Source organism: Pseudonaja textilis, chromosome 1 (genome assembly GCF_049901715.1).
Source record: "Pseudonaja textilis isolate UNSWEBS1 chromosome 1, rPseTex1.2, whole genome shotgun sequence".
Taxonomy (NCBI): Eukaryota; Metazoa; Chordata; class Lepidosauria; order Squamata; family Elapidae; genus Pseudonaja; species Pseudonaja textilis.
Window position 1 is genome coordinate 42,316,536 of NC_141990.1, and position 18,520 is coordinate 42,335,055.

Here is an 18,520-nt window from a genome sequence, read left to right on the forward strand (position 1 = left end):
AGCCACGTCCCCCTTTTGGAAAAAATTTTAGATAGCAATATATATATATAATTTTTTTTTATTTTTTTTTGGAAAAAGGAAAAAAACACCTCTAAGGGTATACAATAAAAAACTGCACCAAATGACCAAAAAAGGAACTAAATTATTAATAAAATATAAATGTTTTTTTTTAAAAAATAGGGAAAAATTAAGATGAGAAAACTATCTCTAAACAACCAAATTTAACCAAATGAACGCTGAGGCCAAACTTAAAACACGAAAAAATATACCAGGAAAGAAATTGTAAAGGCCTCTGAGGCTGCCTCCCAACAACCTGGGAAATAGGTGCCTGTCTTCGCCTCTGAGCAGGCTGCGGAATGCCAACAATTAAAATGGGGCAACAGGGCACAAAGCCACAACACCCCTTCTGAAATAAAAGCTCCCACAGGCCTGTAGGGCCTGCTATGGGGCTCTATCAACGTCGCAGCAATTTGAGCCTGGGCAAAAGGCACCCGCCATGAGGCACGCCTAAAAATGGCTACCGGGCTGGACGCAGGGCTCAGAGACGGAATAGCCCTAAGAAAAAGGCAGTCAGCTAAAAAGATTGAGCTGGACAAATGAGGGCTAGGAAAGGCGTTCGTGGGGGGAAGACACAATGCGTGCCAGGAGAGCACGATAGCAAGCCTCTGCTTAAAAGCAGGAATGGCTTGAAAAGGCAGGAAAGAGGGAAGGGGGAGTGGGGGGAGCAAAGACTCTAAAACCCCTCTATCTCCCCCCTGAGGGGCGAAACTTCGCTCCTTTACACACAACTAAAAACTCAAAAGCGCAGGGACCAAGGAAAGAAGCCAAAACGAAACGATCAAACCTGAAAGTGAAACAGAAATCCTGAAATGGCCAAGGAGAATGATCTATAGCTGCCTGTCTCTTGCGAGGCTGAGCTAAAAACTGGGGAACGCATGGAGAAGCCATGTGGTTTGAGGAGCGTTCCTCAATTATAGCTCAGCCTGCAATTGGTGAAGACTAGAGCACCTCCCACTCTCTGGATGCTCGGAGCAGCTCGATTGAGAACAGTCTCCAGTTGTGGAGACCTAACTTTAAAAAAGTTTGAGTGAGTCTCAAGACAGGCAACAAAAATAGCACAAGATCTGAGGGACAAAACGTATTAAAAATAATCTTAGATAGTATTACTTCTCAGAAATAGGTAGTGGGGCAATTGTCAGTAACTGAGTTAAACTTACTTGAGATGAACCCATGCCTATCATCTGACAAAAAATAAGTAAGTAAAAAATCAAATTAAAATAAAAGCAATAACATAAAAAAATAATTAAAGTAAATAAAATAATATATTAAAAACAAAACAAAATAAACATACCCTTAAAGGCAGACTCAACGGACTACTGGGTTTTTTCTGTCATCAGTTTTCTATGTTTTCATATTAAGTGTAGATATATTAAATAATTACAAGAATTATTTATTTTCAGGTAAATACTGAATATTATTCAGGTTTAGCAACTTGGAACTTGAATATAAAGGTAGTCTTTCTTAGTGACTGGTTGCTGAGGGCCTTTTTAAAGTTATGCAAACCCATCAAAAGATACTTATGACCTGATTCTGGAGTTCCAACAATTAATTACACAGATGCCCATGCACATATGACAGCATTTTGGACACTTGGTAACTGGCTCACTTCTATTGAAGCATTCATGGTTACCATGATTTTTTAATTTTTTTAATTTTTTTGCCCATTTCTGATCTTTTCAGCTTGTTTCCAGCAAAAAACCACTCATAGAACTACACTGATTTGGGTAACAAAAGTAATGTTCGCTTAATGACCACTGCAAAAAAGTTCAAAAATCAGGTCCAGCAACACGGGTGCCCCAACGTACGACTGTGATGTCTTACAATGGAAATTCAAAGGCTCCGTTAGTCATAAATTGAGGATTACCAGTATTTGAAAGTTTACACACAGGTGGCTATGAATGCACATGTTCCATTACTATTTACTTTTGTAACAATACACAACTTTTACAACAGAGGTGTAATAAAAATGTCTTTAAAGGGAATGTCTACCAACTATTTAGGGTTGTAGTTGGTAGACAACAGACAACTCCTTTCTAGACAGTATCCCATTTCTATCCATCCCAAGCATTCCATCATCACTAAGTGCACTGAAGCTTGCTCATCCTTTTCTTCTGATGATTCTCCTCTCCATCCCAAGGTTTTTCCCCCTCCTAACCCTCAATATTTTAGTATTCTAATGTTTTTCTTCAGAGTATGAGAACACACACTTTTTAATACAAAAATACAACTCAATGGATCAATATTAATATAAAATTTATATAATAAAAATGTTGCTTCCACAAAAAGTATCATTACTTTTAGATTTAGTTAAGTTTTTTTTTTTTCAAATAAGAGCAAGTATAAGTTTCTGTTTCAAAACTCCCTCTGCTTCTGCATGTCTCTGAGCCTCTCCTTAATTCAGGTTTCCTTTCTATGTGGGAGCATACCTAACTTCCAGTGTATACATTCATCTCTCCATTTCTATAAATTCTCATTTGTGCGTACATATTTTCTATAGATATGCCCATTTCTACCTTTCTGTATTATAATGAAATATGTTGAAACTGTATACAGATGGATTTCTTCACCTTTTTTTAACCTGTGAGGATATTATTTCCCATTCCCATAAAATAGGTCAACTGTATATCTTGCATATCATAAGGACTGACAGACACAATGCACTAAGGCTAAGCCATAAGTACTGAATGAATCACAATTGAATGGTTTCTCTGCACAACACAATAAAAACTGCTTAGTATGCTGCATGAACAGGGCCACATGTTCATTTTTCTAATAGACAAAACATATTAAACACAAAAATTGTATATTTTTTTTAATAAAAATTATTAGTTTAATAATTCAAGGTCAAATTATACTAAATGGCCTCAAAACCAATTCACTATGCTCAACTATGAATTCCTAGCAGTTTAATTTAGAATGCTCTTATTAACTATTATGCGCAAAATTATTTAAATACAAAGTGTTTATTAGTAGATAGAAAACCAGAGACAAGTTCTGATATTTAATTCGAATATGTATTAAACTCATTTAAAAAAAAAAATGAAATCAACATTTTGCATTAGGTTGTGAGGCAGGAAAAAAACTATGCTGAAAAAAAAACCCAAAATGCATATGGAAAAAATACTATTAGGCTATTAGATATGAAACAATATATAGTGTATCATGTATGGTACTGTGAAATTCAGGAAAGCACCCAATCAAATCAGTTGCTAAAGAAATGTCTATTATACATCAAAACTAATAATACAAACTAGTTTATAATTATGCAGAAAGTATCATTCTGGGCCTTTATAAATGGAAGGTTCAACAGGTCCTATAAGAAATTCACCAAGTTCAAGAGAACCCAATACTCAGGCAAAGTGATTTCTTTTGCAAACAACAGAATGAGATTTAATTTCTTCAGATTTCTACCATGAGCATTCCATTCTACTGTACATTTCAGTTGAGCTCAAAAATTACAAAAGATACGCAATTTTAAAAATGCGATTATTTCTGAACTCTCAGATGTTAGCAAAAAGCAGCTTACAAAGATTTAGTTATTCCTGTAGGCATGCTTCCATATATTTGCAAGTACACTGCAGTTCTCCATTATGTGCAGTAACATCTGTACCGAGTTACCAAGAACCTTTAAAACAGTATCCATTATTGAATGATTTGGTAACCTTAACTGAGTAGCAAATGAAACATCTAGTAAAATCTATTCATTTCTGCTATATAAATATTTCCTACTAGTACTATCTAAATATTTATGATTTGGAAAAAAATCGGGTATGCAGCCTGATTCTTTCTGAATGAAAGGAAAGCAAATGATATTCCTTTTTTACTTTTCTTTCCAACTAAACTTTTCTATCCTGCTTCTTTCACTGTGCTCACCACTTCTGGCATACACTATATTAACAGTGGTCTTAATTACTGATTTATTCTGTAACAGCTCATTATAAAACTTATAATCTTAGAATCATAATCTTCAACTCCAGGGAAGTTGAAGATGCGTAGTTTCTTCAGAAGAGAGAATTTAAAATTGGAACATGAGATAAGCAGACCATAAATACACTGATTTCAAAACCTGAAGAGTTCTCATGTAATAGCAGACATTAATCTGTCTTAATTATTGAAATCTAGTGAAACTAACTAGTGAAAAAGTATATTGGTCATAACCAAATTTGATATGTATTATATAGCAAATTTTCCTTAGATTTGTACTCTGATCCTCCTTATTGAACTCTTGCATTGTACTTTTTCATATTAAAAATGCAAGAAACATTAAATATCAAGGTACTTTGCAATCTCACTTCTAATTTAAAAAACTGTGCCAAATCAAAGGAACAAGGCATGAATGCAATGCAGCCACTGCTTTCATTAAGTTTCAGTGATTAAGACATATATAAGTTGTTTGTGTCCACTGGAAAATTTGCAGTACTCTTTTTCAGATATTCAGATAAAGCATACCATTTATTGGAAAAAAGAACTAAAAATAGCTTCACCTTTAACATTGGATACTAAAGAAAAAAATGGCAGAGGGGGAGCAAGACTGTACGTAGAATCCACAGCTGAGGAATAAGAGAATATTAAGGAAGAATTCAGCTGGTGCCAAGTTGACACCAGGCTTCTTGGCTATTTCATTCTAAACATAAACAATTCATATGCTTTAAATGGTCAAGCTGCTATCTGGCTTTTGGCAGAACTCCAGAGAAAAGTTCTACTGTTATAAAATGGCCAATGAAAAACATGCCTCTGACATGCTTTGGACATTCTTGTGAGTTTGTATAATATTAATACTTTATTTGCTTAAGTATTTTTAGTGTAGGGTCTACAGTAATTCAGGGTTTTATAGTAAGGGCCTGCTTTGAGTCATGAGTTGCAATCCTTATTTTCTAAACCTTCAAGAAACTTACAGGATCACTTTATTCATCCCTATTGCTATTTTATTAACAAATTCCAGCTGTATTGCACTACTATAGCCAGTTTAAAATAGTCAGAAGTCCTCAGTTAAGAAATACAGTATTTTGTGATTATAATTCACTGATAATTTTAGACAATATAGAAAGTTATGATTAAAAATAAGAGGGCATACACAGAAACAGTAAGTTGCTAGTTAAGACCACCCACCTATCCAACTCAACAATGCTCTACTAGCATTAAATATTAGAATATTTCTACACAGTTGTTTCTTATAAACTTGTATTTTCTATCCATTTAAAGCTAGAAATCTGTAGTACTGATAGGAAACCAAGATGGAGTCAATAGCCGGCAGCTATATAATATAGGTAAGCTTAGTGTGCTATCATTCCTGTTATTCAATTTTAGATATTAGAACACTATAACTGGGCAATATGCAAATACTGCTGCTACACTGTAAATCGCCCAGAGTGCTATACCAAACCTGCATTAAGCTGTTAAGAGATGAGATTTCAGAATACTATCATATTCAAATTAAAAGGCCATATTCTAAGGATTGTATATATTTCCATATTGCCTGTAGCACCATCTAAGCTTATTGAAACATTGACAAAACTACCTTTAGCATATGCAAAATCGATTTACAGGGCAACAAAGAATCCTCCTTCCTATTCAAATTTTTCTGTACAGATTGTCTGAAGGTATCAGAATTTCCACATTAAGAGTTTACAGCAGAGGTGGGGAATGATGATCTCTTATAGACTTCAACTCCCAGAATTCCTGAGCCAACATGGTGGCTCAGGAATTCTGAGACTTGAAGTGCATAAGTAATAAAAGCAGTGGTGGGATTCAATTTTTTTGACTACTGGTTCTGTGGGCGTGGCTTGGTGGGCATGGCAGGGGAAGGCTACTGTAAAATCTCCAGACGTGGTATTTGCTGGTTCTCCGAACTTCTCAAAATTTCTGCTACCGGTTCTCCTGAACTGGTCAGAATCTGCTGAATACTACCTCAGCTAAAAGGGCTATCGTTCCCCACCCATGGTTTATAACATTATGTCGCCGCTGTTGTGGCAATATTCCTGATTTAAGACAGGCTTTATATTACCACAATAATCAGATGCCAGTATAAAGTGATATTGCAGAAATGATTCTGTAACATTTTATGTATTTCATATTTGATTACTGGGAAGAGCAGCTTACAATTTGGTTGATTAGTTGTGGCAGCACAACTAATAATTTTCCTCAGGCAATGTCACTATTCCCTCCACTGTACTATATTGAGACCTATTGTACAGTCTTTACAACTCTAACCAGTAGAAAATACTATCACAGGAGCTACACAAAAGAACGTAATGTGATAAAATAAAAACCGCCTACTGGGGGCAGAGAAAACTGTCTAATCAGCTATGATAAATCACAATAATGTTTATATTATGGATGGCAAGAGATTCTAATCCTAACTTTTATGAATTTAAACTTCAAGGAATCATGTTAGAGAAAAAAACCCACCCTATTATGTATTCAGGTTGGATATTCAGCAAAAAAAATCCAAAACACTACCACTTATACAGAGGTAAGTTCTACACAGAAAGGGATTGGTTTCCATTAGTGATGCTATTTAAATACAGCTAAATTATCTGCTGTATGAAACTAATAGAATATCAAGCTTCAATGATGTAAATTCTTTAAAAAAATTTAATCCCACTTTTTCCCACAAGTTACATGCACCTAGATCAATCATGTGGTAATTCCACATTAAACCAGCTATACTGTACTCAGATAACCTTCACTAGTTTAATATATGTATGTAGATAACAGCATCTCAAAGTGGCACAGGCTATGTAAGATCTTTACAAATACCTAAGTTTTCTGTATATCTGTGTCTTTTTCTGCTAAAAATCATACCTCATAATTTTCACTATTCCATATATGACTTGAATAAAAATTTATCATTGATCTAATAATTCAGCTTACAAATAACATCTCCCTTTAACAATGCTAAATCATTTGATTAAATACATCCACAAACAATCAAATACAAGTAAGTTCAAATTTACAACTCCATCTTTATATTAGTACTTTCTCATGAAATGTCAAGATGTTTTCCAAAGCAACTGGCAAGTTAATTTCAATCTATTTTTCAACTTTCTAGTCACCATCTTAGTTTTTCCAAACATTATGCAAAATTAGAAAACTGTCTTCCATTTGTACTCCCTTTAAAAGGAAGGCAGACAGCAATACAAAACTACAGATTGGAATTATGGGATTGGACTAGAGATTTTCCAATATTTTTTTTAAACAGCTTACATTATACATGCTTTCTATTGAGGTAAAGTTTAAAATCACTTTGTAACGCATACCAATAAAAGTAGTCAGCAAATACACAAGCAGCCCTCAGACCTGAATTCCAATCAACCGCCAAAAGGTATAGATTTCACTACTGCGCCCATCACCAAAACTACAAGCAATGTTTCCCAACCTGCAATAATCCCAGCACCGCCCCTGCAGAGAATCTACATTTCAGAGGTTCGCGTATTTATCCGAATCAGCAAATCGGGGAGGGCAGATCCTACTGAGCATTTTTTTTTAATGGAATAACTATAAAATTCCACCCTGTGGTCGACAACCAAGTAACGGAGCCTTCATATATATTGGAGAAGAAGGTCCTCCGTCCGCCCAGGCCTCTCCTTCCCATCCAAGGCAGGGAACCGCGAGATCTCGCTCACCCAGCCCACATCCCATCAAAAGCTGCCTTCCATCCCAAACTGCGCCTTCCCAGCCGGAGACCCCCGCGGAGCAGCCGCAATCGGCCACGAGGGGCCTACGATCCGAGCCCCCAGAGCCCGCCCGTCTCCATCCTCCGACCGAAGACCACTTCCATCTCTTCTCACCACCACCACCACCACCACCCCCGGCCTTACAGCGCAGACACAAATGCAGCCATTGCGCTTTCTCTCCTCCCCCCACCCCGCGGTTACCGCTGCCCGCAACGCCAGCGGAGGCCGAGGCCGTCCCCCCTCCAGTCTGCGTCGTCGCTGTTGGGGTTTTTTTGTTTTTGCTTTTTTTTGTTTTTGCTGCGCTCAACGTCTCCCGCCTTACAAGGCCTCGTTCTCCCCGTCAGCCCCCTTCGCCCACTCCCCGCCCCGCAATCCTTCCCTCCGAAAGAGCCGGGCCGGGCCTATACCTGGCGCCGCAGCCTCTCAGCTTGCCTAAAAACTCCGCGCCCGCCCGCGGAAGGAGCCTCCGTCTCCCCAACTTAGGCTTCGGGTCGGGTCAGGCTACTGCTCGAGCCGTCGCCTCCGCCTTCTTGTTTCTCCTCCTCACGCAGCGGCCTCTCCTTTCGTCGGCCTCTGCCCTCGCAATCCAAGCGCAGCCAGCAGCGCAGACATGTTGGAAGCCTGTATCCCAGCGGCCGCTACTAGGCCCTCCCTCCTTCCCTGCCGCGCAACGTCAGAATGCACCGGGTGGGAGGAGGGGACAAGAGCCCCCTCCCTTACCAGAGCCTCGGCGAGAGAGAGCGAGAGAGCGTGTGTGTGTCGAACCGGTATTTTTTTTTAAAAAGGAAAAGATTTACCTTTACTGGTCGCAATGACGGTCATTCAAACGCTCTGGTCCCCACCCACATTTCCATTGGATCTCTCACCTGTCAAACCTCACATTCTAAATACCGATTGGATAATTTATTTGCCATTTATAAAACAACGCCCGTTGGCTACGAGTCTCTTTCTCAGCTTCGCATCAATTGGTCGATAGAGGTTAGGTTCCCGCCCTCATCTATGTGCTTCTAGAAAGCTACATGACTATGTAGTATGAAGCTCCATTGGTGCCACACGAGTGCCAATTGACTTATTCACCCCGCCCCATTCCCTACTATTTCTTTCTTTTACAAAACACATACTGCTTTCCCCCTCGCCCGCCTTCATTTTTACCATCATTCAATTGGCTAAGAAAGGTGTCCATCTTACCTAGCTTCCGTGTCCTTTAAAAGAGCTTCTCAAATAGCCGAAGAGACGAGTGTCATTATTGCACCTGATTGGGTAGGGCTGCAAATGAGGCGGGGTAGAGTGGAATGAGAAAGAGGCGGTGTTTGAAAAGCAATCGAACTAGTTGCCCCCAAAGCCATAATGGTCTCTTATTTTTGATTGGCTAAATACTGGAGCGGCCTTCTCTCAAGTACTTACCAGGAACGGGGTGGAGGGGAGAGAGAGAAAGACCCGTATGTTCTGCTGCATTACATCATCGCCAACCAATAGGAAAACACTGAGGGCCTCCTATTACCTTTAGATGACAAAATGGCCTGAAGGTGGTAGATATTTATGTCCAGGCTTTCCGGTGAAGTATGCTTAATTAAAAAAATAAAATAAAATCCCGTTGAATCAAATGGGAAGTAGACTCCAAAAGCATACCTAGGAGCCTTAATACGAAAGAAGCATCTGTGGATTGAATTAAGCCACTTTTCCAAATGCATGAAATTTTAGCCTCAGCTGGCAGATACACACCACCAATCTGCTGGAGGGAGGATGAGAGGAGGTTATCTAAGAAAAAAAGTGGGAGAAAGAAATTAAGAAACCACTCTGGGAAATCTTTGAAAATGTTTTTTTTTTTTATGCATTGCTCAAAGCACTTCATATTTCATTGAAAAAAAAAATTACACTGAATTCAAAAGGCCCCAAAAGAACAATCCAAAGGGTTACATGAGGTACTAGGTTCTAATGGACTTAGACTTATTTAATACAAATATGTACCCTATTCCAAAGTTAATAATTTCATTATTAGGCAGCTACTGAGACCTGGAAGTATTATAGGCAATCTCAAGTATGGCTTTTCTAGCATTAGTTAATGGCAATTCTGTATCACAGCATCAAGCTTCTAGCCCATAAATTCCACCTAGATCAGTGGTCACCAACCAGTGGGCCAGGGACCACTGGTGGTCCGTGAGAAAATTTTGGTGGTCCACAGAGAAATGTCACTCCCAAAGCACCCCCCAAAGCAATTAATCCAGGCTGCACAGGAACACAAGACTCCGTCACCCACATGGCCATCGGGAACGTAAGGCTTGTGTCACCTGCATTGCAAACAACATGAGGTAGTGAGGGGAGGGGGAAAGTGTGGAGCAGGGAACTTGCCCACTCGCCCCCACGCACCTCACCTGGGCACCGGGCTGCTGCTTTCTGCTGCTTCTGCTTTGGGCTGCATGCAAGGAAAGCAGCAAAAGTATTACTTTCTTTTCCCCAAACTCCACCAGAAATGAGTCTTTGGGACCCTGCAAGGCATCCTGCTCCAAGAGGCTGCACCGGTGTGACAAGTCTCACAAAGACTCATTTCTGGCAGAGTGTGGGGGAAAGAAAGACTTCTGCTGCTTCTGCTGCTTTCCTTGCATGAAGTCAAAAGTCTCTCTCTCTCTTTCTCTCTCTCTTTCTCCTCTCTCTCTCTCTGTCTCCCCTGAGAATGGAGCTGCGATCCCAAATAAAGAACGATCGATTTGTAGGAAAACAGGGTGGAGAATTTTCCCAAGGTCTCTGGTCCTTGGGATTTAAAATTCTGAATTTGGTGGTCCCTGAGGTACAAAGGTTGGCTAGATTATGTCGGTAGGATATTTAATCTGGGCTGTGACCTGCTATGAGTTCTCACTGAACAGTTCTCCTTGCTGCACCCTCATAACTCTGCAGCACTGCTAGTTTAAATTGCTTATGGATGGACATTCATACCTAAATCCACAGAGTTTTATTATTTCAAGCAAACAGTGCCCCATCTCCAGTCCTGCAGCCTGGATTCTATGGTAAATGTTGACTAGTAGTAATAAAGCTTAATGATACTACTAATCAAAGAAATGGAACTAGTACTGTAACCTGCAATATTGCAAGGTGGCATTAAGGAATAAGTGAACCGATTATCACAAGACAATGATTTATTGAAATGCTTATCAAAGCTGGTTGCTGTTTCATTTATTTGAGCATGACAGAAAAGTGTTCATTAATTTCCTAAAAAGAATACTTTTGTACAAGTTACCTTGAAACTAAAAAGAAGGCTGCATCTTCTCAAGAATCAATTGATAGAATAATGGAAAATACACAGTTCGTTGTGTCATTGTTTGGGGGTGGAGGGGAGATGAAAGAAACAGATGGAGCACCAGGGCAGAATCATGCAGGCCTGTATTTAGGGCACAGTAACCATGCTGTGCATATGGATCAGTAATGGAATAGAATTGGGTTTTGAAGGCCAGAACAACCAACTGAAATAGATTTGTGCTAAAAAAGGAATTGAAGCACATTATTACATGAACTGGACAGTAGGACAGATACAACTACTTACAGGTAGAGCCAAAAAGCAAAGTTGCATTAGCTTCTGATGAAGGTGAATTGAGGCTAACATCATGCATTCCTATTCTCCACTAATGAGGGTACCTTGCACTTGTGTTGGATATAGAAGTGCTCTTGCCCGAAGCAAGACAAGCCCAATATTACAGGATACTTCTTGTTGGTGTAATGTTAATTACCTAGGAGAATTTCCTTGACATACTGTAAGAGGGCACCCAGTTAACATAAAAGAAAAGCACTGTACGGTTGTGGCCTCCAACTTTTTCCAAAGAAGCTTTATTTGCCATGAGATAAGTTGAAACAATTGTCATACATCAAAAGCAAAGTGTCTAATCTATAGACTATACTATAGAATAAAGAATGGGTGTGCCATTTATCTGTGTCAATTTCAACTTATTTCACAGAAAATTGGGATTATTGGGGGAAAAGAGCAGGGTACTGATACTTTTACCTGTGCTTGTAAAATGTGAAGCCAACTATGATGCAACCTTGTCTATTACAAAGTGAGGAAAAGATTTTCTTTTCCATTTTTGAGGAAGAGAAAGGACCTCATTCTCTTTCTGCTTAGTTGCCTCCTATTCGACTCAAACAGCTAGAATCCAAATTTGTTTGTACATTTCTATACTTGATTTTTATTATTAAACTTCTATGCCACTCATCTCACTGGGGTTATAGATAGTGAAGAGAGCAAGTTAGCATTGATTCCAAGGCTGCAAACCTCTGCACATTATTAAGGTGGATGTAAATTTCATTGGTCAGAATGAGATACACAGTGAACATTTATAACTATAACGTTAGTAACGTTTACCTCCTAGTTCAGTGGTTCTCAACCTTTTCTTCACCACGGACCCTCTTTAAATACCTTTTGTGGCCATGGATTTAAATTATAACATTTCTTCAAGTCTTCATGGACCCCCCCATGATGACATCATGGGCCCCTAGGGGGTCCATGGACCACAGGTTGAGAACCAGTGTCTTGGTTAAATGTGTAAAATTGAACTGCATAGTCACTTGATAATAAGCCTCACTGAATAATGGCCAAAGCTGTGTTGCAGTGCACCTGCTTTGCATGCGGAGAACCCAGGTTCAAGCTTTGGCTTCTCTGGGTATTGCAGAGAAAAGTCCTGCTTGATCATTTGTAAAGCTACTGCCAGTCAGGGCCATCTGTACTGAGTTACATGGATGAATGCTGCGACTGAATATAAAGCAGCTTCTTACATTTCTTAATGGGCTACATGAGCTTCCCCTGCTCCCTACTGTTTTGGACAAGACTGGGCTTTATGCTTCAGCTGGAAAAAGAGGAGGAAGCCTGCTAGGCTAATTTGCTTTATAACATATATTGATAAAATTGTGTGTATTTTATTTGAAACCTCAATACAGCATAAAGTATGTTAAACAGTAAAACACATCTTTCCCTTCCTGCTTAAATTCAGAGCAAGGGAAAATGACATTTCCATCTGGGTAAGTGTGGTCATTCTGAAGAAAAGATGCAAAGTCAATGAACAAGTTATTTGATCATGGTATGGGGTCAGGCTGACAATTAGATCTGCCTTTCCTCACCAACCTGCTGTCTCCCCAGTTTTACAGATTACAGATAAAAATCGTTCAAAGCACTGAAAAAAGAACATTACATCTCTAGGTTTTATTAGCAAAGTGAACAAAGAGAAGTGTTTTCTATTCCTCAATCTCAAAAGTCCCAAAGCAATGAAAAATTAACAAGTAAAATCAAAGTCACTAATATGCTGAAAATATGCAAAGGGACCATAGTGTGAAAAATAATGACCCAGTGTTAAAAACCAGGATCATAATTATTAAAAGCTATTATCTAAATATCCACATCTTTAGAAATCTAACAAAACAGAACAGAAAAACAGAGTTGGAAGCAGGGGTGGGATACGACAGGGTTAACTACTGGTTCGGTGATTTATGATGTGCTTCCCTGCATGCTGCACGCAGGCACCTGTAAATCGTCATCAGCACGCTGCATGCAGAGAAGCAGCCTTTGAAAAAGCCCTCTTTTCCTGCTTTTTTAACTGCAGCTGTGCTTCGCACGGCAGCTGAAGTTTAAAAATCAGGAAATAAAGGTCAGGTAAGAGCCTGGGTGGACGGGTGGGCAAAAACATCAGCAGACATAGAACTGGTTCTGTCTGTTGTTCTTCAGAGCTACCAGTTCTACAGAGGTAGACAGAACCAGTAGAAACTCACCCCTGGTTGGAAGGGACTTTGCAAGTCTTCTAATCCAGCAGTCCCCAACCTTTCCAGCTTGGTGACCTAGGGGAAGTGGTGGCATTCTACCGGTTTGGCCCAGTTCTACCGAGCCGGTAGCATTGATGAGAGGCAGAGACCGAACTGGTTCTCTCTGCTGCTCTGCTGTTGGGCTCCCATACTCACCTTTATTCCCTGATTTTGAAGTGCAGCTGCTTTATGCGGCACAGCAGAGTGCTGCGGGGCAGCTGCTGAAGCAACAGGGAGAGTGCAGGCTTGCAGAAGGTGAGCTGGAACACCTCTGCACCTGCACAAATGCCTCTGCACCTGCACATGGTGTGTGTTTGGTGTGTGCACATATGCAAAGTGTGTGCACGTGCACAAAGGGCTCCCGCCAAGCCACACCCACCGAACTGGTGGTAAAAATCTTTGAATCCCATCACTGCCCGGGGGCCTGTGAGTGGCAGCCACAGCTCCATTTCTACAAGCGGCACAACCCTAACCCTAACCTTCCATTCACACAAATGGAGCTTTGTGCACAAGCGGAGGGATCTTGCACTCGGGCATGAAGCCCCACTCACATCAGTGCAGACACTTGAGCTCACATGCAAAGCCTGGCTCGCGCAAGAGGGTGCTTGAGGGGAAGGCACTTGTGCTCGAGCACAAACACTCTGGTCACACAAGTAGAGCTTTGTGCCTGAGTGCAAGTCTCCACCGCTCAAGCAAGTGGCACTTTGCATGTGAGCGCAAGTGTCCACTGCTCCCATAAGTGGAGCTTCATGCTCATATATGTGCTTACCCACCACATGCATGAGTAGAGCTTCAAGCACATGAGCTTGCCCATGTCACCCGCGGTTTCGGTTTTGAACAGGCTGAGACCCGGTTTTGGGCCACAGTCGAGGGGTTGGGAACCCCTGTTCTAGTCCAAACACCTGCTCAAGCAAGGGACCCTATACCATTTCAGACAATTGGCTGTCCAGAGTGTTTTAAAAACCATCCAGTGATGGAGTACCCACAACTTCTGAAGACAACCCATTCCATTGGTTAATTGTTCTCACTGTCTTCGAAATTTCTCCTTAGGCCTAGGTTGCTTCTCTCCTTTTTTAGTTTCCACCCATTGCTTCTTGTCCTGCCTTCTCATGTTTGGAAAATAGGTTGACCCTCTCTTCTTTGTGGCAACTCTCAAATACTAGAACACTGCTATCATGTCACCCCTTGTCCTTCTTTTCATAAGATTAGATATACCCCATTCCTACAACCATTTTTCATATGTTTTAGCTTTCAGCCCCCTAATCATCTTTGTTGTTTTTCTCTGCACTCTTTCCAGATCCTAAACTCTTTTTTTATACTGTGGTAACCAAAACTGGATGCAGTACTCCTAATGTGGCCTTACCAAGGCCTTATAACATGGTACTAACATTTCATGTGATCTTGATTGTCTCCCTCTGTTAATCTTTCCCATGCTCTCTCTAAGTTTGTTAAAATCAGCTCTTTTGAAGTCTAAGACACTAGTTTGATTTTGTTCTGTTGCTTGTGTCTGGATTATTTTGAATTCTAATGTGACATGATCACTCTCCCCCAAAGTTCCTACAACTTTAACCCCATCTATCATTTCTTCTTTGTTAGTAGGAATTAGATCCAGTATAGCTGTCCCTCTAGTTCCCTCCTCTACCTTTTGGGTGACAAAGTTGTCAGCTAGTTTGGTGAGGAACTTGTTCGGTCTCCCACTTGATGTAAAGTTTGTCTCTCAGTTGATGCCAGGTTAATTAAAGCCCCCCATTACTGCTGCGGTGTGTTTTCTACATACATTTATTAACTGATTAGTGTATTTCTTCTACTTGATTGGGTGGCCTGTAGTATACACCTATGGCAATTTCCTTTTATATTAACCCATGTGTATTCTAGAAGGCTTTCATCCTTGGTTTTATGCATTTCTGTAGAGAAGTAGTGATCTCTTACCTATAATGCAACTCCACCTCCTTTATTAGGTCTGTTTCTTTTGAACAGTTTATATCCTTCCATCAGTACATTCCAATTGTGAGTTTCATCCCACCAAGGTACAGTAATGGCAACTATATAATACCTGCCCGCATGTACACCCTGTTCAAGTTCACCCTGTTTGTTCCCACACTTTGAGTTAGTGTATAGGCATATGAATTTTTTTATGGCCTGACTCTGAGTATGCTTTCTGCATCTCATCTTTATCTGAGTTTTTTTTTTCCCTTCCCATCCCACTCTACCTCCTTGTTTGATTGGTTGCCTTGGGCATTTTTGTTTGGGATTAAGTCTTAAAGATCCTAAAGATTGGCTGTTATGTCCTGAGGACTCTAGGAGTTCTCACTCAGGTCCACTCACTTTGTGTGGGCGTTCTTCCCCCTTTCCTCATTGGTTGATTCTCCCCAGCAGCCAGCTATAAAAGCAGGCTGCGGGGTCCAACCAGTTGCTGATTGCTGCGAGCCAGTTCCAGGCGTGGCAAGCACGGTCAGCCCTTTATTGTTATAATAAAGTATTGTTGCACTCATGCTCTGGTTCAGCCTCTCATTGCTCAAACTTAACACTGGCGACGAGGGTGGGATGGCTACCAGAAGCACCATGCAACCGCTGAGTCACTAGCCACCGATCCGCAGCCCAGAGAGAACGATCGGCCGGCTACAAGAGAAACGCTGACCCGCAACCAGAGAGAGCGGTCAGCCAACAAAGAGCGAACACTGATCCGCAACCAGAGAAAGCGGTCTGTTTCGAAAAGTTAGAAGCATCTGTAGCCGTTTGTTAGCCCAGCTACAGGGAAAGTGAAGCGCTGCGAGCCGCAGCCGCTCAGCATTAGGCGCGAAATTCAAACGGGTGTCATTTGAATTTCGAACCAAGAGAGACACAGCGCAGCGCTGTAGTAAGTCACTAACGCCCACGTTGGCGCGAATCTAGACACCTCCAACGGCTAACAGCCAATGTAGTTAACCCAGAGAGAAAGAGAGGGTAGCAAAAAAAAAAAAAAACCTCTCCAGAGCTGATATCACTTGCAACCCACAAGCGCCCGTTGTCCCCAGAGAGATTTTTCCGCAAGTAACCCAGCCGTTTCCAGCACCATGAGTTCCAACCCAGTATTCCCGGCGTTCAAACCAGACGAAGAGAAGTGGGAATCGTATAAGAACCGCTTCAATCATTACATCGATGCGGTCGGCCTGGCGGATGCGGGAGAGCATCGGAAAAAATCCTATTTCCTAATCTACTGCGGAGCCACCGTTTACGATACTGCCGCAGCACTCGTCGCTCCAAGAGAGTTGAAAAACGTCCCGTGGTCCGAGTTGCTTGAGATCCTCACTAACCACTACGCTCCCAGGCCTTCACAGATCGCCAGGAGGTTCACTTTCCGTATGAGGAAGCAATCGAGTAAGGAGACTATCAATCAATATATGGCCGCCCTCAGAACAGCAGCTCTGCACTGCGGGTTTGGAACATACCTGGAGGACATGCTCCTCGATCAATTAGTCTGTGGGGTCAAGGACCTCAACCTACAGAGGCGTCTTCTAGCAAAAAAAGACCTCAACCTCGCACAAGCGGTCGAGGAGGCTCTGGCAGCCGAGCTGGCAACGAACTCAGCCACCGAAATACAGGGCCCAAGCGCCAAGCTGGCATCGTTCCCAATCCATTCCGAGGAGGTGGTAGCAGAGGAAACCCTCAACGACGAAAATGACGTCCACCGCCTCGCCTACGACAAACGGCCGCAGGTAGGGGCCAAACAAGAAAACACCGGTCCACCCAAGCACATCACACTGTGCCTAGCCTGTGGGGGATCGCATCAAAGGGCCACCTGCAAGTTTAAAGGAGCCACCTGCAACAACTGCCATAAAAGGGGGCACATCGCGAGAGTCTGCCAAACACCCCAAAGCGCTGCACACAGACTCCCTCCCTCGCACTCGGGACCACAGAGGCAAGTATTAAACTGTCGCATGCACCGCCTTGCCAAACGTACTTGCCACTCTGTTAGTAAAATTTCTCTCTCCGTTTCCCTAGAAGGTAAACCGTGCCACATGGAGGTTGACACTGGGTCAGCGCTCTCAATAATTTCGTGGAACACCCTCAAGAGACTCCACCCCAGCCTATCTACCACCCAGCTTCAAAGATGCCAGTTCGGCCTGAAGGACTACCAGGGGAAGACCATTCCTGTGATCGGCAGAGGCAAGTTCTTTGTCAGTTTTAGAACTTTTAAAGGTCACCTACCTCTAGTGGTAGTTAACGGCAATCTACCCACTTTATTGGGGCTCGATTGGTTTCCCCACCTCGGCCTAGGGCTAACAGGAGTCCATGCTGTCTCAACCTTAGACACTGACTCCTTATTCGCTGACTACGCAGATGTGTTCAGCGAGGAGCTGGGGTGTTATAATGGAACCCCCATCTCGTTCACCGTTGACCCCCAGGCAGTCCCAATCAGACTAAAACCGCGTAGAGTTCCATTTGCTATTCGACCAAAACTAGACGCTGAATTGGATAAACTATTAAAACAAGGGGTCATTGAGCCAACCGATTTCGCCAAGTGGGAGACGCCCATTGTCACACCCCTCAAAAAAGATGGTAGCCTGAGAATTTGCTCGGACTACAAGACAACAATCAATAAATATTTACAAGTTAGCGCCTACCCTGTGCCCGTCATTCAGCACTTATTGCACACATTCGAACCGGGCAGTATTTTTGCTAAATTGGACATGTCTCAAGCGTATCAGCAGTTCCCTGTTGATAACCAAACAGCGGAACTTCAGACCATCGTCACTCACAGGGGTGCCTTCCGATGCAAGCGTCTCCAATTTGGCGTAAGTGTTGCCCCAGGGATTTTTCAGTCCCTCATGGAGCGGATTTTACAGGGCCTCCCTGGTGTAGTACCCTACTTCGACGACATCTTGGTCTCGGCCAGGGACAGACCCCAACTCTTCCAGAGAGTGCGAGCAGTGTTAGAGAGGTTCAGACAGCATGGCCTCAAGTTAAAAAAAGAAAAATGCGCCATTGCCACTAGACAGGTGGACTTTCTGGGTTATAAAATTGACGCC

The 18,520-nt window shown here is 41.8% G+C and overlaps 1 protein-coding gene across 7 annotated transcripts in view; it reads right to left on the reverse strand.

The window, feature by feature from the left end:
* PPM1B (protein phosphatase, Mg2+/Mn2+ dependent 1B) overlaps positions 1 to 9,156 on the reverse strand; it is a 92,795-nt gene extending 83,639 nt beyond the window's left edge. For 2 of the 7 annotated variants that reach the window (XM_087932450.1, XM_087932422.1), the window contains exon 1: positions 8,169 to 8,398. The gene's annotated coding sequence lies outside the window, so the exon portion shown is untranslated. Of the gene's footprint in view, positions 1 to 8,143; positions 8,399 to 8,533; positions 8,861 to 8,924 lie in introns of those variants that run through there. The other 5 variants (XM_026695845.2, XM_026695842.2, XM_087932455.1 and 2 more) reach the window with 4 other exon arrangements.
* Positions 9,157 to 18,520: the final 9,364 nt, after the last annotated feature.